The sequence below is a fragment of the Eubalaena glacialis genome, chromosome 6, assembly GCF_028564815.1.
Source record: "Eubalaena glacialis isolate mEubGla1 chromosome 6, mEubGla1.1.hap2.+ XY, whole genome shotgun sequence".
Taxonomy (NCBI): domain Eukaryota; kingdom Metazoa; phylum Chordata; class Mammalia; order Artiodactyla; family Balaenidae; genus Eubalaena; species Eubalaena glacialis.
Genome location: NC_083721.1, coordinates 58,268,622 through 58,291,729, shown reverse-complemented (window position 1 = coordinate 58,291,729; position 23,108 = coordinate 58,268,622).

Below are 23,108 nucleotides of genomic sequence, written 5' to 3'. Positions count from 1 at the left end.
GGATAATTACTTTCTGCCTGTAAAAATGATCCCCCTGCAGTTGGAGTTGGCTAGGGCCTTTATTTACTTATTTATTGTCCCCACTTTCAGCTCACATCTGTTGTGAGACTGGTGCTAATTTCAAGAGGTCAAATGCTATGTGCTCCTTGTGGGATGAGTTTTTAAGAACATTCTCTACTACCCTGAGAATTTTCCTTGGACCCCAGAACTTTGAAGCTTTTATGTTATATAATCCCAACCTCTGCCTCTTCAACAGTAAATGTTCTAGAATTATTGGAGGATCATGTATACTATTTTCTTAAAGTTATGCCTCCTTTGGAATTTATTACATCACATGTAATAAATCGGTATGTGTTCAGTATTTTAAAGCTTTTTTTTTGCATAACTTTGTTGATACTTATGTAGGAATGCCAGGATAGATGGATACACAAATATTACATCACAATGGGCTGTTCATTGATCCATTTGTTTTGTACTTCTGTAAGATATATTTGTATATATTAACACATATATTCCTTCACCACAGCATATATATCTTCTATCAATGTCTGGTATTGATCTGAACATCTAATGAGCTTTATATAATACAATTATCTCTGAAGATCAGAAATCTAAAAAGGATGATGTTTCTGCCATATCTCCTCTCATAGACAATTTTTAATCAAGTGGATTTTTTCCTCCCTGGCCTTCTGTTTAGCATACCTGTGGGAACCAAAGGGCAAAACCTATTCAAAATTCACTGGAGGTTAACTGCTATTTATCAAAAAAGTTGACTGAAGGTTGGTTTCAAAGTAAGGTTTCTTTTTCCTCTTTTTAAAGTACTTTCCTCCTCCATCTGTGTCCCTTTCTTGTACTCTATTCATAGAGAATAACATTTATTCTAAGAAGTCAAGATTCATAGGTTGCTAAGCCCTAAGAAATCATTTCTCCTGATAACTAAAAAGCTTTCATGATCAAAAAGAGGTGCCACACATGTATTTTCAGATCCAGAGTATAGAGTAGGTAGATGTTTTCTTCAAAGGGAGTTTCCATGTACCTCAAGTCAAAGTAGTTAGGTTTAGTCACTTGAAAATCCAGTCCCATCTATGTCTCAAAGTATAGATATCAAGGCATCAAGGTTCAGATTCACCAAAGTCAAACTTTGAAAGGCTGTTAATGGTTACTTGCACCAATCCTTCAATGATATAGACAGGGATCTTAAAGTCACAAAACTGAAAAAGCTGAGACTAGAATATAAGTACCATTGTGACTCTTTCCATTACCCTGAAAATCTTCCTATGATCTCAAAAGTTCAGTTTTTATCTGGTACTATCACACCCTGTACCTTTTTCTCAATATATTTTCTTGAATGACTGAAAGAACATTTATGCTATTCTTCCCAATGTTACGCCTCTTTTGGAATTTATTACACTGTTTGTTCCCAACCAAGACTCCTCTATATATACATGATCATATTAGGGATGGGACTTACCACTTCCTGTGGCATAAAATGACATTCTATATTGAGTCTTATCTACTCAGAAAGCCTAAAATCTATGGTACAGAAGGAATACACTGAACTACAAAAACTGTCAGACATGGCATTTACACAATCATTCATGTCATCCAATTTATTAGCACAGGCATGGAAACTTGGATGCTACATAAAAGGCAGGAACATGGCTTGTGAAGGTGATTTTGAGAACTGGGCTGAGGTGATGAATAGGGCTTGTGACCAGGTGCTCCACGTGAGAGGGTGAACACAGTAAAAGGGAAATTCAGTTCATTCCATAGGAGTTGCCAGTCTGGATTAGATTACTGATCCATAAATTTTGGATACCTTCCCATAGCAATAGAGGCTTGTTCCAAGAGCTTACCAAGAAGTCAGAATACTTTCATCAGATTCCAAGCCAAATGAACTATGCAAAGGAAAGTCAGTTGCAAAAGACTTCAGAGGAAATCATTTAGTTGAGAAATAGAAAGTCTGAAACAATGAACACTTAGTTTTTTGAATAATCAGTCACACTACTGCTTTTGAATATGTGCATTATGTATAATATACATTAATAATCATATAATTTCATTACACTGTACTTGACTGACTATAATAAAAGATTTTGAAGCTATTGTGGCTACAATAAATGTAGATGCCTTTTAAAGAAAGTGACTTAAAATATTTTTTGTACATATTTTACAGTGAAATGTAAATTGATAACTGGATGTAAACATATATACATCTGCTCTAATAGACTCAGGTAGGAATCAGCACCAGAGCTAGACAGACGCAATAAGATTGGACAAAAGCTGGCTGGCTACATCAGGGAGAGCTGGACATGACAGTTCATATAGTAGAACATGTTGGATGATGGCCAACAGATCTAATCACTAAACACACACACACACACAGACACAGGTGATTTAAGATCAGGTTTCAATTTTATTGTTTTCCATAAAGTTATTTAGTTGGAACAGTATCACTTATTAAAACTTCCATCTTTTCCCCGCTAATTTGAGGTGTCACCTTTATCAAATATTAAAGGTCCATATTCAAATGGGCTTTTTTCCCTCCTCTATTAATTTATATTTTCTATTCACGAGCTAATACAATTCTATTTTATTTGCAGAGGTTTTACAATATGTTCTAAAATCTGCAGAGAGAATCCACCCCTCAATCCCCTCATCCCCACATACCAGTGCTTTTATTTTTCAGTTTTTTTTTTCCTGGCTATTCATTCTAGTTTGGTTTTCCAACCAAACTTTACAATCAGTTTATTAAGTTTCGGGAGACAAAGGGGAAGGGGGAAACTGATGGGGTTTACACGGCAATTGCTTTAATTTTATATTTTATCATAGGAATTTTGACTTCTTTATAATATTGGGATTCCTTACTCAAGAAGCAATATGCCATTCCATTTATTCAAGTCAATTTTATGTTTTGTTAAATTTCATCTAGGTATTTTATATTTACTTATTTTTCTATCCATTTATTTATTGCTATAGCAATGGAATCTTTTCTTCCATTATATCACTGAATTCATATTTGTATGTATATGTGAAGGCTATCAATTTTTATATATGGGATTTTTATAACATCATATTTTTATTCTCATATTATTTAAGGTGTTTCCCATTAATTTTTTTTTTTTTTAGGTTTTCTACATATTATCATGTCTGAAATTACTGCAATGGCCACTTATATCATTAAAAAAGAGATAATTATACATTACATACCATCTAATGGAAGTACACAACACCATTTATGAAGTGTACCTGATAAAGAAATATCAAGACTGGAGTAGATCAAGCCTCTAGATTCAATTACTAATTGAAAAGTAACACAGGGGATAGCAGAACATATTAAATGACAGCACAGAGTGCAATCTGCAAAATGCTTAACTGAAAGAAACTCTACAGTGAAGTGAACAAAGAGTTTTGCTTCAACAAAAGCGTGAAGCAACCTATAGAAACTTAACAGTTGAATATTTCAGTGAAAGTGGGAAAAGTAATATTTTATATTAGACTTCATATTTTATATTCATTTAAAAAAATATATAATTTATCTTAGATTTTATTATTCTGACTCAAAAATGCATTTTATATTCTTTAGAATACACACTAATGAGAAGAGTAAAGGAGTGTCACTTAACTTTCCCTTTAACTTTTCCCTTTAAAGGAAAAAGCCACGTAATAAAAGTAGTTTAATTCAAAAGCAGGCAAAACGAAAAGGAAAAGGGACTATGAAAAAGATGAGGCAAACAGAAAACAAATCATGAGACTGTAAACATAAACCTAAATGTATCAATAATTTCATAAAATAATTCAAGTATATTCTGCTTACCAGAGATACACATTAAATATAAGAACACATCTGAAATAAAAATATAAGAAAGGTTGGAATTAGAAGTACAGAAAGATATATCATATACACAGTAAACAAAATAAAACTGCTGAAACTATACCAAAAACAGACAAAGTTGACTTTAAATTCAAAAGACTTATAAGAAATAAAGAGATATATTTTATGATAATAAAAGGGTCAACCCAAAAGAAAGATATCACAATGTACAATCCATGTTCCCATATCAGAGCTTCAAAGTACATGAAGCAAAAATTGACAGAACTAAAAGAAGGAACAGAAAATCCATGTTGCATATGAGACTTTAAAACAAACCTTTCTTCATAGCTGATGGTGTATACAAACAAAAACATCAGAAAGATATAGAAGATCTAAACTAAATTAATAAAATTAACCTACCTGTCATATAAAGAACACTAAACCCACTAATGACCTAAAAAGACATTTTCTTCAAGTGCATATGCAATATTTATCAAAATGATGATATGCTGAACCCTAAAGTAAGGCCCCCAAATTTTCAAAGTTTTAAGTTATTTCGAAGCATTTTTTTCGACCAGAAAGGAATTATGCTAGAAATCAATTTAAATAAAGAAAAGTCTAAAAACACCCAAATGTTGGAAGCTAAGCAATATTATTCTAAAATGAAACATGAATAAGAGTAGATATCACAAAGGAAATTAGAATTTAGTTTGAAATAAATGTGATAATGAAAACTATATGGGATACAGTGAAAGATATGCTTAAAGAGAAATCTATAATACAAAATGCATAGATTAGAAAACTAAAAAATCTGATATTTAATGACCTAAAATTCCATCTCAAGGAATTAACAAAGGAACATCAAACTAAACCCAAAGAGAGTAAAATACAGATAATAGAAATACAAGAAACAGGTACAAATTAAATAGAAAAATTATTTATATAAAAAGAAAGCAACAAATTTGGGTCTTTTGACAAAACTAATAAAAATTAAACATTTCTATTAAGATTGATCAATAATAAATAAAAAAGTAGAAATACATTTCTAGTATCAGCAATGAAAAAGGCAACAGCAAGAGATCCTAAACTTAATAAAATATTAATAAATAGATATTATAAACAAGATGTGTGCAAGTAAATTTGAAAATGGAGATGAACTGGGAAAATACAACTTAGTAAAACTGAATCCAATAGAAATAGAAAATCTAAATAATCTTATATCTATTAAAGTAATTTGATGCTTAATTTATAGATCTTTCCACAAAGAAAACTTTAGGCTTAGATAATTTTCCTAATGTTCTTCCAAAGACTTTACTGGAAAAAACCCCAATAATATACAAAATGAACCAAGAAATTAAGAAAAAAGGCATACTTTCTAATTCATTTTATGAGGCCAGCATTAACTTGATATCAAAAGTTGAAAAAGTCACTAAAATGTAAGGAAAAAACCATTACTGGACAATCTGCATTATAAACATAGATGCAAAGATTCTAAATAAACAACTAGGAAACCACATCCTTTATTATAAAAAATAGTTCTACCTTGACCAAATTGGGCTTATTTCAGGAATGCTAAGTTGGTTCAACATTAGAAAATCAATACAACTCCCCACAGAAAAAACAGAAAAAAGGACAGTCATCACTGATCATGTCAATAATCCGTTCATAATAAAACTAGGGGTAGAATAATTTTTTATTATGATAAAAAGCATCTACAAAAGTCCAAAAACACCATCAAACTTAGTAGTGGATATGGAGAGCTTTCTTACTGAGATTGAGAACAAGATTAAGATGCTAGTATTACTTTTATTCAACCCCACACTAGACATTCTAACCAATGCAGTAAAGCAAGGAAAATAAATTAAAAATACATGGCTTTGGAGAAAAAAATAGAACTATCATTTGTAAAATATAAAATTCAAAAGAGTTCACAGATATATATTAGAATTAATAAATAAATTTAGCAAGGTCACAAGGTACAAATTTAATACCAAATATCAATTGCATTTCTATCTACCAACAGCAAATAGGAAATTAAATTTAAAACTCATACCATTTACAAAGAAATAAAATAATAAAAAATAGGAGGGGGTAAACTAATGAATGATGTTAAATTTCTTCAGAGGAAATCTCTACAAAATTAGTACAAAACATTATTGAGAGCAATTAAATAAATGGAGAGATATACTATGTTCTTGGATTAGAAGATTCACTACTGTAAAGATATCTTTTTTTTTTTAAAGATTTTTTTGATGTGGAACATTTTTAAAGTCTCCAGTGAATTTGTCACAATATTGCTCCTGTTGTATGCCTTGGTTTTTTTGGCCACGAGGCGTGTGGGATCCTACCTCCCTGACCAGGGACTGAACCCCCACCTCCTGCATTGGAAGGCAAAGTCCCAACCACTGGACTGCCAGGGAAGTCCCAGCAGCCTTTTGCTTTTTAATTTCTAGTGGAATTTGACAAGTATATTCTAAAATGTATATGGAAAGGCAAAGGACCAAGCCAAAACAAACTAGAAGAAAATTTCCAGAGAACTTACAATTTTACAATACTGTAGTGCTGATGGAGACCCATACACACACAGTCCACTTAATAAAAGACAACGGTACCATTGCATTGTGAAGGAGGATGCTGTAGTTAATAGATGGTGCTGGAACAAATAAATGCCCACATAAAAAAAGTGAAACTTGGCCCCTGCATTTCATAGTACACAAATTTAAATTTCAGTTAGATTGAAGATAAATGTGAAAGTTAAAAACTAAAGTTTTTATAAAAAACATATGTCAGGCTTCCCTGGTGGCACAGTGGTTAAGAATCCGCCTGCCAAAGCAGGGTACACATGTTTGAGCCGTGATCCGGGAAGATCCCACATGCCGCGGAGCAACTAAGCTCGTGCACCACAACTACTGAGCCTGCGCTCTAGAGCCCATGAGCCACAACTACTGAAGCCCACAGACCTAGAGCTCTTGCTCCATAACAAGAGAAGCCCACGCACGACAACAAAGAGTAGCCCCGCTTGCCACAACTAGAGAAAGCCTGCGCGCAGCAATGAAGACCCAACACAGCCAAAAATAATAAATAAATAAAATAAATAAAAATTTAAAAAAAGAAAACAACATATGTCTTAGTCTGTTTGGGCTGCTATAACATAATGTCACAGACTGGGTAGCTTATAAGCAACAGAAGTTTATTTCTCACAGGTCTGAAGGCTGGAAGAACTACATCAGGGTGTCAGCATGTTCAGGTTATGGCAGTGGCCCTCTTCCAAGGTTGCAGACTGCTGACTTCTCACTGTGTTCTCACATGGTGGAAGGGGATAGGGAGCTCTGTGGGGTCTCTTTTACGTGAGCACTAATCCCATTTATGAGAGCTCCATGCTCATGACCTAAGCACCTTCCAGAGACACCACCTTTTAATATCATCACATGGAACATCAGGATTTTAACATATGAATTTTGGGGGGACACAAGCATTCAGACCATAGCAACATACAGTAACATATCCATGACCTTGGTATAGGTGAAATTTTCTTCCACTAGACATAAAAATTACTAAATATATAAAGGTCAAAAATTGATAAGACAAAAAACAACAGAATACACTTTCTTCTCAAGTACTCATGGAACATTCTCGAGGATAGATCATATCTTGGGTCACAAATCAAGCTGTGGTAAATTTAAGAAAATTGAAATCGTATCAAGTATCTTTTCCGACCACAATGCTATGAGACTAGATACCAATTACAGGAAAAAATCTGTAAAAAAACAAACACATGGAGGCTAAACAATACACTACTAAATAACCAAGAGATCACTGAAGAAATCAAAGGGGAAAACAAAAAATACTTAGAAATAAATGACAATGAAAACACGACGACCCAAATCTTATAGGATGCAGCAAAAGCAGTTCTAAGAGGGAAGTTTATAGCAATAAAACCCTAACTCAAGAAACAAGAAACATCTCAAATAAACAACCTAACCTTACACCTAAAGCAATTAGAGAAAGAAGAACAGGAAACCCCCAAAATTAGCAGAAGGAAAGAAATCATAAAGATCAGATGAGAAATAAATGAAAAAGAAAGGAAGGAAATGATAGCAAAAATCAATAAAACTAAAAGCTGGTTCTTTGAGAAGATAAACAAAATTGATAAACCATTAGCCAGACTCATCAAGAAAAAAAGGGAGAAGACTCAAATCAATAGAATTAGAAATGAAAAAAAAAGAAGTAACAACTGACGCTGCAGAAATACAAAGGATCATGAGAGATTATTACAAGGAACATTAGGCCAATAAAATGGAGACATGGAAGAAATGGACAAATTCTTAGAAAAGCACAATCTTCTGAGACTGAACCAGGAAGAATTAGAAAATATAAACAGACCAATCACAAGCAATGAAATTGAGACTGTGATTAAAAATCTTCCAACAAACAAAAGCCCAGGACCAGATGGCTTCACAGGCGAATTCTATCAAACATTTAGAGAAGAGCTAACACCTATCCTTCTCAAACTCTTCCAAAATATAGCAGAGGGAGGAACACTCCCAAACTCATTCTAGGAGGCCACCATCACCCTCATACCAAAACCAGACAAAGATGTCACAAAGAAAGAAAACTACAGGCCAAAATCACTGATGAACATAGATGCAAAAATCCTCAACAAAATACCAGCAAACAGAATCCAACAGCACATTAAAAGGATCATGCACCATGATCAAGTGGGGTTTATCCCAGGAATGCAAGGATTCTTCAATATACGCAAATCAATGAATGTGATACACCACATTAACAAATTGAAGGAGAAAAACCATATGATCATCTCAATAGATGCAGGAAAAGCTTTCAACAAACTTCAACACCCGTTTATGATAAAAATCCTCCAGAAAGTAGGCATAGAGGGAACTTACTTCAACATATTAAAGGCCATATATGACAAACCCACAGCCAACATCATTCTCAATAGGGAAAAACTGAAACCATTTCCTCTAAGATCAGGAACAAGACAAGGTTGTCCACTCTCACCACTATTATTCAACATAGTTTTGGAAGTTTTAGCCACAGCAACCAGAGAAGAAAAAGAATTTAAAGGAATCCAACTCGGAAAAGAAGAAGTAAAGCTGTCACTGTTTGCCGATGACATGATAGTATACATAGAGAACCCTAAAGGTGCTACCAGAAAACTACTAGAGCTAATCAATGAATTTGGTAAAGTAGCAGGATACAAAATTAATGCACAGAAATCTCTTGCATACCTATGCACTAATGATTAAATATCTGAAAGAGAAATTAAAGAAACACTCCCACTTACCATTGCAACAAAAAGAATAAAATACCTAGGAATAAACCTACCTAAGGAGACAAAAGACCTGTATGCAGAAAACTATTAGACACTGATGAAAGAAATTAAAGATGATACAAATAGATGGAGAGATATACCATGTTCTTGGATTGGAAGAATCAACACTGTGAAAAAGACTACACTACCCAAAGCAATCTACAGATTCAATGCAATCCCTATCAAACTACCAGTGGCATTTTTCACAGAAGTAGAACAAAAAATTGCACAATCTGTATGGAGACACAAAAACCCTGAATAGCCAAAGAAATCTTGAGAAAGAAAAACGGAGCTGGAGGAATCAGGATTCCAGACTTCAGACAAAACTGCAAAGCTACAGTAATCAAGACAGAATGATACTGGCACAAAAACAGACATATAGATCAATGGAACAGGATAGAAAGCCCAGAGATAAACCCACCCACATATGGTCACCTTATTTTTGATAAAGGAGGCACGAATATACAACGGAGAAAAGACAGCCTCTTCAATAAGTGGTGCTGGGAAAACTGGACAGCTACATGTAAAAGAATGAAATTAGAACACTCCCTAACACCATACACAAAAATAAACTCAAAATGGATTAAAGACCTAAATGTAAGGCCAGACACTATCAAACTTTTTTTTTTTTTAAACATCTTTATTGAAGTATAATTGCTTTACAATGGTGTGTTAGCTTCTGCTTTATAACAAAGTGAATCAGTTATACATATACATATGTTCCCATATCTCTTCCCTCTTGCGTCTCCCTCCCTCCCACCCTCCCTATCCCACCCCTCTAGGTGGTCACAAAGCACCGAGCTGATCTCCCTGTGCTATGCGGCTGCTTCCCACTAGCTATCTATTTTACATTTGGTAGTGTATATATGTCCATGACACTCTCTCACCCTGTCACATCTCACCCCACCCCCTCCCCATATCCTCAAGTCCATTCTCTAGTAGGTCTGTGTCTTTATTCCCATCTTGCCACTAGGTTCTTCATGACCTTTTTTTTTCTTCCTTAGATTCCATATATATGTGTTAGCATACTGTATTTCTTTTTCTCTTTCTGACTTACTTCACTCTGTATGACAGACTCTAACTCCATCCACCTCATTACAAACACCTCCATTTCATTTCTTTTTATGGCTGAGTAATATTCCATTGTATATATGTGCCACATCTTCTTTATCCATTCATCCGATGATGGACACCTAGGTTGCTTCCATGTCCTGGCTATTGTAAACAGAGCTGCAATGAATATTTTGGTACATGACTCTTTCTGAATTATGGTTTTCTCAGGGTATATGCCCAGTAGTGGGATTGCTGGGTCGTATGGTAGTTCTATTTTTAGTTTTTTAAGGAACCTCCATACTGTTCTCCATAGTGGCTGTATCAATTTACATTCCCACCAACAGTGCAAGAGTGTTCCCTTTTCTCCACACCCTCTCCAGCATTTATTGTTTCTAGATTTTTTGATGATGGCCATTCTGACCGGTGTGAGATGATACCTCATTGTAGTTTTGATTTGCATTTCTCTAATGATTAATGATGTTGAGCATTCTTTCATGTGTCTGTTGGCAATCTGTATATCTTCTTTGGAGAAATGTCTATTTAGGTCTTCTGCCCATTTCTGGATTGGGTTGTTTGTTTTTTTGTTATTGAGCTGCATGAGCTGCTTGTAAATCTTGGAGATTAATCCTTTGTCAGTTGCTTCATTTGCAAATATTTTCTCCCATTCTGAGGGTTGTCTTTTGGTCTTGTTTATGGTTTCCTTTGCTGTGCAAAAGCTTTTAAGTTTCATTAGGTCCCATTTGTTTATTTGTGTTTTTATTTCCATTTCTCGTGGACCTGGGTCAAAAAGGATCTTGCTGTGATGTATGTCATAGAGTGTTCTGCCTATGTTTTCCTCTAAGAGTTTGATAGCAGACACTATCAAACTCCTAGAGGAAAACATAGGCAGAACACTCCATGACATACATCACAGCTAGATTCCTTTTGACCCATCTGCTAGAGAAATGGAAATAAAAACAAAAATAAACAAATGGGACTTAATGATAATTAAAAGCTTTTGCACAGCAAAGGAAAACATAAACAAGATGAAAAGATAACCCTCAGAATGAGAGAAAATATTTGCAAATGAAGCAACTGACAAAGGATTAATCTCCAAAATTTACAAGCAGCTCATGTAGCTCAATATCAATAAAACAAACAACCCAATCCAAAAATGGGCAGAAGACTTAAATAGACATTTCTCCAAAGAAGATATACAGATTGCCAATAAACACATGAAAGGATGTTCAATGTCACTAATCATTAGAGAAATGCAAATCAAAACTACTATGAGGGGCTTCCCTGGTGGCGCAGTGGTTGAGTCTGCCTGCCAGTGCAGGGGACGCGGGTTCGAGCCCTGGTCTGGGAGGATCCCACATGCCGTGGAGCAACTCGGCCCGTGAGCCACAATTACTGAGCCTGCGCGTCTGGAGCCTGTGCTCGGCAACGAGAGGCCGCGATAGTGAGAGGCCCACGCACCGCGATGAAGAGTGGCCCCCGCACCGCGATGAAGAGTGGCCCCCGCTTGCCACAACTAGAGAAAGCCCTCGCACAGAAATGAAGACCCAACACAGCCATACATACATACATACATACATACATAAAAAGAATGTAAGCAGACAAGAATATCATTAAAAAAAAAAAAAATTAAAAAAAAAAAAAAACTACTATGAGGTATCACCTCATCACCAGTCAGAATGGCCATCATCAAAAAATCTACAAACAATAAATGCTGGAGAGGGTTTGGAGAAAAGGGAACCCTCGTGCGCTGTTGGTGGGAATGTAAACTGATACAGCCACTATGGAGAACAGTATGGAGGTTCATTAAAAAACTAAAAATAGAACTACCATACAACACAGTAATCCCACTACTGGGCATATATCATGAGAAAACCAAAATTCAAAAAGAGTCATGTACCACAATATTCATTGCAGCTCTATTTACAATAGCCAGGGCATGGAAGCAACCTAAGTCCATCGACAGATGAATGGATAAAGAAGATGTGGCACATATATACAATGGAATATTACTCAGCCATAAAAAGAAACGAAATTGAGTTATTTGTAGTGAGGTGGATGGACCTAGAGTCTGTCATACAGAGTGAAGTAAGTCAGAAAGAGAAAAACAAATGCCGTATGCTAACACATATATATGGAATCTAAAAGAAAAAAAAAAATAGTTCTGAAGATCCTAGGGGCAGGACAGGAATAAAGACACAGACGTAGAGAATGGACTTGAGGACACGGGGAGGGGGAAGGGTAAGCTGGGACGAAGTGAGAGAGAGGCATGGACATATAAGCACTACCAAATGTAAAATAGATAGCTAGTGGGAAGCAGCTGCATAGCACAGGGAGATCAGCTGTGTCCTTTGTGACCACCTAGAGGGGTGGGATAGGGAGGGTGGGAGGGCGACGCAAGAGTGAGGGTATTTGGGGATATATGTATACATACAGCTGATTCACTTTGTTATACAGCAGAAACTAACACAACATTGTAAAGCAATTATAGTCCAATAAAGATGTCAAAAAAAATTGATAAGACAGTCTGCAATAAAAATGAGAAATTCTATTTCTCAAAATACACCATAAAGAACTCAAAAGACATATTATAGAGTGGGAGAACATATTGTTTAAATATAGACACAAACACATAAGCAAAGGACTCATACATACAGTGTATAATGTATTCCTGTAATTCAATTATAAAAGACAACCCAATAGAAAGAAATTGGCAATTTATTGATTTAATGTGGCACTTTCAAAATATCACATCCAACCTGTCAACTTAAAAATGTGACACATCCATAAATATGTATAGATGAAATGACATGATGTCTGGGATTTGCTTCAAAATAATCCAGTGACGTAAGGGCCAGTAGAGGTAACAGAAATTAAAGAAGAGTGGCAATGAAATGATGACTGTTGCAGCTGTGTGATGGAGATATGGGGCCACTGAACTAATTTTGTGTATTAAAATTTTCCATGATAAGTATTAAAGAAATAAAGAAAAATCTTCAGTTAAGAAAAATCAGGACATAGCTTACAAGGTACTGAAATAAAGTTCTAGTACTCCATGGAAGCTCTGCTATATCCAGGGTGAGAAACCCTAGGACCCAGAGTGGCCATATAGTTAAAAGATGAAATTTTCTATTCCTAAATTCCCATTTTCTTTTTCAATAAATTTCAATTTTGAATGCTCTATGAGTCTGTCTCTTCTTTGCAACCTTAAAGACTTTAATATGTTGAATAAATTCTTTGAGGTCAACTGTTCGCTCATTCATTTGGCACGTATTTATTTGGTATTTGTATATGGCAGGACAAATATGAAATGTATGCACAACACGGCTTTATTATCTTGGTTCTTTTAACATGATCCATAAAAAGAACAAGTTGTGTGTGTGTGTGTGTGTAGCAAGCATGTGCTGACTCTTTTGGTGCTTTAATTTTTTACTCTGACTTTTGATCACTGTAAGTTTATGTACAGAACTCAAAGGGAACAATCAGCTATGTTGATTCAACTAAAATAATTGAAACAAAAATACAGTTTTTTCACTACCTGTCCTGTTCTCTCAAGAAGACGCTAGTCCAATTGACCAAATTGCATTGGTTTACAAAAGGAAAAAAAAAAGAAAAAGTTATATTTTATATTATTTGTATTAAAGTAAAACATAAGGTGATATAAAGGTAATATTTTATATAATTTTGTTTTTATTCTCTCCTCTACCAGATATGTAAATTCTAGGAGTCTGTATCCTTTTAAAATTTTGTATTCTTCCAAATGTTGTATAAAATAAAGACTTAGTAAATATCTTAATTAAAGATATTACTTTAATATCTTTCATATTACTTTCCATACTACATGGAAAGAGTGCATTATTGTTTCAAGTAACTTATATTTGAGCATTTTCCAAGATCATCAAATTAACATTATGTTATTTTTTTAATGTTCTCCCTGTATAAAACATAATTGAAATACTAATTGTTTGTAAAACTGATATTGTGCATTGACAGTAATAAAACAATTTTATATTTCCAAATCCATTGTAAATGTGGGCATTTCCTTGCTCATACTTTCTAAAATCTTTTATAGTTTGAAATTGGAATATGTTAAATCTTAATTTCAAATTCAGTGTATTCCCTATAGCAAAGTTTATGTGTTTCTCTTTATTAAACTGTTTGAAAATTTGCAAGTGTCAGCTGACTGAATGCTAAAGAGAACTGGAGGACAATTGAATTGTGTACCGTTGATTAAATGTACTTTAATTTACATCCATAATCTGATTTGAGTATTATCCAATTTTAAAAGGCCCATTTTTAGGAAGCCAGAAATTAAAATGCCCGGGAGAATCATAGTATTTAGGTCAAATTCCGGTTCCAAACTTAATGATTTAATTTACTTGTCCTTTACCTTGTTAGATTACAGGTACAAGAAATTACATGTTCTAATATAATTATATGACTATGGTGGTAGGCAGGAACAAAAAGAAGAATGGTCCTCCAAAGATGTCTACATTCTAATCCCTGGAACCTGTGACAATGTTATGTTACATGGATAGGGAAGTTAAGGTTGCAGATGAAATTAATGTTTCTTATCAGATGACTTTAAATTGGGAGATTTCCCCCAATTATCTTAGTGGGTCCAATATAATCACAAAGGATCTTAAGAGATGGAAGATAGAAGGAGAAAAGTTATTTCAGAGTGATGAAATGTGAAAAAGACTCAGTTGAACATTGCCAGTTATGTTAAATAAGGAAGGCCTGCTTGGATTTTGTTTCTGCTTATTGTACTCTTGGCTGTCTGGCTATTAAAGAATATACCAGTACAGTTGCATATGCACACATTGTTGGAGAATGCAAGAAACATTTCTAGAAACGTCACTGCTGTGGACTGAACCTTGTCCCTCCAAAACTTCATATTTTGAAGCTCTAGCTTTCAGTGTGACAGTACTTGGTGTAAGGAAGTAATTAAGATTTGAAAAGGTCATAAGGATGGGACCCTGACAGGATTAGTGCCCTAAGAAGAGGAACCAGAGACCTCACTCTACCTCCATGATATAAGGACACGGTAAGGAGGATGTTTGCGAGTCAGAAAGATAGCCCTCACCAGAACCCAGCCATGCTGGAACACCGATGTAGGACTTCTGGCCTCCAGAACTGTGAGCAAGTAAATTTCTGTTGTTTAAGTCACCTAGTTTATGGTATTTCGTTATGGCAGCCCAGGTAGACTAATACAGGAACATATTGAGTTGGACGAGCACAAATACAGATTTCTTCATGCAAAAATTTTAAGGATTTGCATTATTGAATTTTAGAGTGGTGATGATTGTGGTTCTCATATTCCTTAAAGATGTGATTTGCCTCAGGCCTTAGTTTCTTCCAGCTCCAGCTCATGTGATCGTGGGTCAGTCCTCCCCTGCCACAGAGGTTGTTATGACATCCTTTACAATGTCATTCCCTACCTTCACACTCGCATTCACACTCTGCTTCCTTGACCCTCTCCTTGAAGTTGTTTCAAGTCTTGAGCTTGCATGGTACTTTCCCTTTGTTTCTTTTAGGACGTACATTACCACCACTAACATGCTTATATGAGTCCAAAATTATTCATGAGAACACAAAATAAATGGCAGAAGAGCTTAGAGTAGAATAAACAAAAATGACTGCACTGCATACTCTGGGGTGTGGAATTCTAAGAGGCTGAAGGTGTATTCAGGATGCAAAGTTCACATTGGCTATGTCTGGAGATAGAGATAGAGATATACCGATACAGAGATAGATGTGTAGAGAGAAAAAGAGAGAGCTTGATTTATCTTTTTTTAACATTTCAATGATACATACAATAATAAATTACTCCATAAGAAAGTTTGTTAAATAAAGTGTGAATACAGAACATAAAAGTAAGTTTGATTTTTCTGGTTTTTTTTCTTTTTGCATTTCATTAGTATTTCTTTTTATTTCAAGATGCTAGATCTACTAAGAAACGCCTTTGCCTAAGATTCTATGAAAAGGAAAAAAAAATACTGCATTTTTATGACTCAAATCTTATTTTTTCCTTATTCTTTTGGCCTCTTTTTATAGTTTTGGTTGGTTCATTAGCATTCATAATAAAGAAACACAGTATGTGGTGTGTAATAAGAAGTACAACACAAACCTGGGTGGATAAGGAGTACTTGCTCTTGTCTGGTCACTCACAGTAGATGTAGAGAATTCCAGTTCTTTATCCACAGACGACAAATATTGCTGAGGCACGATGGACTAACCTTTTTGTTTTCTGCATTATATGCTTTATTTTGTCTCCTGGCTCTAGTTTTAACGTCACAGACTAACACCTCTGTGTCATTTCTCTATTATATAACAACTGTAGTGAGAGAAGGAAGGGGACTTCACATTGTATAAAAAGCAAGGAAGAAAATCTTTGAAGGGGACCAAGGGACAAAACTTTGTGCTCTCCTGGCAGATAAAAAAGAAGACTATGGGTATTAGGATCTCTGAATATTTTTAATAATCATTATGTTGTTAATTATCCATTTTAAAGATTTTACTAAATGATTAAAAAAAAAAAAAAAGGGGGTTCCACTAGCCCTTTGCTAAGATTATTCAGCCGCACATAGAAATCAAATTAGGAATTTGATATCCTTAAATCTGTAGACTATTCCTTGTGTGATGAGTGTTTAGAATTCAATCACCATCTAAAGAGTTGCTGCTGTTCATGACTGGAGGTGTTTGTTTGGGGAAATGGAGTGAAATGAATGACATAGAGGTGACAGGCCGTTCCATCATTTTTTCTACCCTAAAAAGCTTAGCACCTTCATACTCAGATATACTAACTTCCACCAAAAAATTCTGAAGAAAGATGTGGTTTTACCTTATCCAGTCAGGGCCACTGCCTTTATTTATAGTTATCTCAGCAAGTTAGAAAAAAGCAGCAATTAAGACAACTGATACTTTCATTACCCAATTGTCATACAATTGTTCAGGTTCAATAACCAGGATCTCTGGCTTCTTGGATGTCTGGGAGATGTTGGGGGCTGGGCAGGCAATAGCTATAAATGCAACAACAAACCACACACACACACACACACACACATCCTATTGCACTTCAATTTTAGCTGCTTCCAAAATTTCCTGTCTTCCCTAATAGTGTCACTATCACTGTTTTGCTTCCCAATTGCAATAAAGCAGACTAAGGATAAAAAATGGCTTAGTTGGGCTTCCCTGGTGGCGCAGTGGTTGAGAATCTGCCTGCCAATGCAGGGGACACGGGTTTGAGCCCTGGTCTGGGAAGATCCCACATGCCACGGAGCAACTAGGCCCGTGAGCCACAACTACTGAGCCTGCGTGTCTGGAGCCTGTGCTCCGCAACAAGACAGGCCGCGATAATGAGAGGCCCGCGCACTGCGATGAAGAGTGGCCCCCGCTTGCCGCAACTAGAGAAAGCCCTCGCACAGAAACGAAGACCCAACACAGCCAAAAATAAATAAATAAATAATAAATAAATAAATAAATAAATTTATTAAAAAAAAAAAATGGCTTAGCTCTGGCCAGAATACAGACCAGGGGATTTAAAAAAAGACATAGAAGGAGAGAGATTCTTCTTACTCAGGCAGCATCAGAGGAAGTGACTTCAAAAAGGTGTCTCTTAGTACATGCCACATATTTACTTGGGAATCCTCTAATTTCTTGCAATCTATAAACCAGAGGATGACCTTATCATGCATACTTTTACCAATAAACTCTAATGAGGTTTCTGTTTTCTTTGTGCTTTTGTTTTTCAGAGAGTAAAATAACTTTTCGTTCAATTCAACATGTCGTGATACTTATTGTTTTTTAAAATTCCCTTTATACTTCACATTTCAAAACTTTATTAAGTTTTTGGTAATTATCTCTATGTGTATGAGTAAATCAAACTTCCTAACTAACTTCTCCAGAGATACTTATTTGCTGAAGCTATCTATAAACATAGGAAATAAACAAAAATATACTTGAACAATAAAAAAAGATTTGCAAGGACAAGGCACTAAAATGTATGCTCACTTTACATCATAAAAATGTCCCTTAGGTTATCTCCCAGAGCCTATTTAATTCTATTTCACACACAGCCTTAATAAGTTCAATTACCTGGTGGAAAAACTTACAGATACTATAACCCGTAAATTAGAAAGAGAAGGCTTCTAGAGGAAGATACACTGATAGTATAAAAAGTAATAATTGAGAATCTCAAAGTGAGGATAAAGGCAGACATTTATGGAAATTGAACATAGGATATAAAAATATTTATTTCTTGAGTTGTTTAATATATAGAGCATACTTATCGGTTAGTTAGGTTGTTCTTTCACTCAATAAATATTTCTTTATATTCACAAGGAGAAAAATAAGTGTGAACACCTGTAGGAATAGATAGAATAAAAGCTAATATTTATATTGAGCTCACATTGTGCCAGATACATGTTAAGCTTTTCTCCTGCATTAATTTATTTAATTCTCGATGTAAAGAGTGGATATTATTGTTATGCCCATTTGATAGATAGGAAACAGAAACATAGAAAGGTTAACTAACTTGTCAAAGGCCACACACCCAGCAATGATTAGAGCTCAGTTGGAACTGGCTCCAGAACCCACACTCATGGACACTGCAGTAAATTTGCTCCTGAAAAGCCAATTGACTGTCAAATAATGGGCTTTGTGCTGTAAAAATAATTTCAAAATAGGAACTTGAGTCTTACTGTTATTTGTCTTGTAAGATCTGTTCTCTCCTTCTTCTATAATAACTTTACTAGATGGGCACACACCACCCAGCATGAGACTACATTTTCTAGTTATCTTTGTAGCTACATGTCTTCCTAATAGAATGCAAGCTGAAATGATATATGTAACTTCCATTTCACAAGATTAAAAGAAATCTTATCTCCTGTATCCTCTCTTGCCATTGCCTATAGGTTGTCAAGTGTTGGTAGTGGCAACTCAGCTTCAACCATGTAGCCAAGAGCAACTGGAGAAACAAGATAGAAGTAATTTGGGTACCTGAATGACTTCATGGAACAGACCATTTGCAGCTGTGCTAAAAATAAATTTGGTCTTTGTCTTGGTTCCTGGCACAGAGATTCTAAAACCCTTGGAATTTCCTGAGCGATGAGTGATAGAAGTGTCTTTTGTTGTAATGGGGCGACTCTCTGCAGGCCCCTAGAGATAGCTTTAGGATGAGGCATGGTCACCGGAAGGCCAACCCTTGATTAGAAGCTTAAAACTTTCAGTTCCACTCCTCAGCCTCCAGGGATGGGTGAGGGACTGGAGATTGAGTTAATAACTAATGGCCAATGATTTAATCAACCACACCTAGATAATGAAACCTCCATAAAAAATTCTAAATGATGGGTTTCACAGTGCTTCCAGGTTTGGGAACATACCCATGTGCCAGCAGGGCAGTGCATTCCGACTCCATGGGGACAGTGGTTCCGGCACTCAGGACCCTTATGGACCTCACCCTATGTACCTCTTCATCTGGCTGTTCATTTATAGCCTTTGTAATAAACTATAACAGAGTGTATAGCATTTTTCAGAGTTCTGTGAGTAGTTCCAGCAAATTATCAAACATGGAGAAGAGCTTATGGGAACCCCCAATTTTATAACCATATCAAACAGAAGTGTGGGTAACCTGTGGACCTGTTACTTGAGACTGGCATCTGAAATGAGGACAGTCTTGTGGGATTAAGCCCTTAATCTGTGGAGTCTGACACTAATTCTGGTTAGTCAGAGTCAGAATTGAATTGAATTGTAGGACACCAGGTTGGTGTCAGATAATTGGAGAACTGGTTGGTGGGGGGCGGGGGGTGGGGAACTAATAGCAGCCTAAAGCCAAGTATCTCTAGAATGTTACAAGAGAGAGCAAGAAGCTTTAATTTTACTTTATATTTTAGGTGTCTTTCTTACAGCCTCTTAATCTGTTTCCTATCTAATACAGAACTAATAATGTGTTACACAACAATGGCATTGTTGAAATACTGTGTGATCTATCTTGGAGGGAACTCTTTTCATGGAAAGTGTCATGATGCAATGGAAATTATTCAGAAAAGCAGGAGAGAGATCTAGGACTTAGTTCTAGATATATAATGTTTTCCCTTTTTCAATATTTATTGAGCCCCCCACCATGTGTCTTGTTACATATTGAGGATGTAAAAAGGATCTGTTTCCTTTCTCTGAAGAGCAAGACAATAAAAGCAGAAGGTATAATATAATATGAAAAGTACAATAATGGAGAAAGAAGTTCTAAGATGCTAAAGGAGAGGGAGCCTAAATTGCAGGAAAGGGAGAGGAGAGAGAGCACAGCAACTTCCAAAGAAAGCTGATGCTTGAGTTAAATTTTTGAGAATGAGTAGAAGTTCACTGGGCAGAAAATGGGGAGGGGGAGCTGTTCTGGGCATGAGTAACATCGTGTACAGAAGCAAAGAGACGTAAATCAGTATGAGACAATGACTAGCCCGAAGTACTTCCTTATTGTTGAAACATAAAATAGAAAAGTGGGAAACGATGATACAGGAGAGGTGCTGAAGTGTGTGTACTTTATACTGAAAACAATGCGAGGTCATTGAAGCTTTTAAAATATGGGGCACGTGATTATATCCATGTATTATATTTAATATATATCGTATACTAAATTCTCTGCTAGTTATAGGGGATACAAAAAATTGAAACATGCTGTCTGCCTTCAAGAAGTTCAAAACCTACTGGAAAAACCACATAAATAAACAACAGCAATGCTTTGTGATAAATGTTACTAGGAAGGCAAATACAGTGTGTTTGTGTTATGGAAGAAGAGTAGAATGTGGGAAATTATGAAAATGAGAAAGAGGACATTTCATTTGAGGAATTGTAAGTAGTTTGAAAGTGATTTGGGGGGTGGGCAACAGTAAAGACAACAGAGAATGAATTTGGAAAATAATTAGGGGCCAGATCAGGAAGATCTTTCACGCCATATTACAGAGAATTTATTTTATTCTGAAATCAGTCACGAACTGTGAAAAGAGAAATCTAGGAGTCACTAGATGTGATGCAGGAGGGAAAGGGAAAAGGATGAACATTCTTATGTGTCTCCTTGAGCAACTGGAAAGATGAGGTCTTTGAGATAGGAAATAAGTGGTACAGAGTCAATTCAGGAGCAGGAAAAGAATGAGCCATTGCATGTGGGCTCTGTTACATATTTCCTGTTCCTTATTCATCTTCTATTTCTCTCTTCTTTGTTCCTTATTCTTTATCCTATAAAAGCTTCCTGCCTTCCTCCCCATTTTGCAGTTCTCTGGACTCTTGGGAATAGAGACTGACTGCTTCATGAAATGTTAGATAAAGTTTGTTTTTATCACCTTGACTATCCTCTTTAATCATTTTTTAACATTTAAGCATTTTAACAGGGTCACATAGGTCACATAAAGCCAGGCCTGGGTTGATGGAATCTGGATAGAAAAAGGAGGAAATGTGCAAGTAAAATGATTATTTGTTAAGTAATTCTGATTTTTTTTCAACACAAATAAATCTTATTTATAACTTATGTTTTGAAATAGAAGGGTTTCATACATCATTTTTCCCAAAGATTATTTCCTAACCAGACAGAATCCCCAGCAAATTATTGTTAAAAATCAAAACCAAACGAAACCAAAACTAAAACAGTAACAGAAAAAGTCACATAAGTCACATTGTAAAACAGAGTATTTATAAATTTTCATAATGCAGAAGGTAATTCCGAGAATTAACCATCTTGATGTTAATGACTCCACTGCTTAACCCCTCTACCTTTAAGAATCTGTCCTCTACCAGTGTGAGAACAGAACAGAGGACTGTAATTTATAAGCATGTGTAACTGTGTCCTATAGGCCAGATTCCCACTGCAACACATGGAAAGTTGAAATCCGTGAGTGAAGATATAGCCAGGGACTATGGCCTCAGAACCCCAAACAGAGCCAGGCTTTGAGAAATAGTCTCACAATTTGTACTTATTTCTTATCAAGTAGCTATTTTTCAGGAAGCAGCAAAAAAGTTTTGTTTTGTTCTGTTCTATTTTTCTGAAGGAAAGAGGGGAGTTCTCAGATTATAAGCAGTATTCTTATATTCCTAATCATGCAGAAAACTCTTGGAAAGGATGGTTGTTAAGCCAACCAGCTGTTTTGTTTTTTGAAGCCTTTAGGAAAATGTGGCTTTATTCATAACACTTTTCATTGAAGCAGCAGCGACATCCGTAGCAACTTGCTCACACAAAGCTCCTGTTTAACAGAAGAGAGACGGGGAAAGAGAAAGCTCAAGTAGGAGAAGGTGAGGGTAACTTCAAAATCACAGGCGTCCTTGGGAGCAGACACAGTGGCCAAAGAGGACAAAGACCACACAGTGAGCCTCTGACAACCAAAGAGTCGCTCAGGAGTTCTTATTATTCGAGCAAAAAATAAAAAGATTATTTTTCCCCAGCATGATTAGTACAGGCCACTGAAGAAGGAGCTCTTAAGACTACAATGTGCTCTGTCAGTTCTCACAGAAGTTTTCTTTCCTCTAATGAATGCCCAATATAACCACTTGTGCTGCTACCCCGTAAAGTCATGCTGTAATCCCCATGAATGATGCTCGAGACAGCACCGGTGGTGACATCTCCCTGCGCTCTCTTATGCGAGCAGCGGGGAGACCCTCAAAGCTGGACACTTGCAATGTAAAGGAAAAGATAGAGTTTATTATTCAGCTGAGATGTTGCCCATACGTCCGCGTGTGACAATAGTGTTCTTTTTTCCTATATGTGTCTTCAAAGGGATAAATAAACACGACAACACTGAGTTAGTGCAGGGTACATGAATGCCCTGTTGATGTTTAATTGCAGGGGAAGTGTTCCCTGGAAATGAGCCAGGGTATCTTGTGAATCCCACAGCTTTCGTTTAGAGCTGCCCCTGCCTCACTGCCACT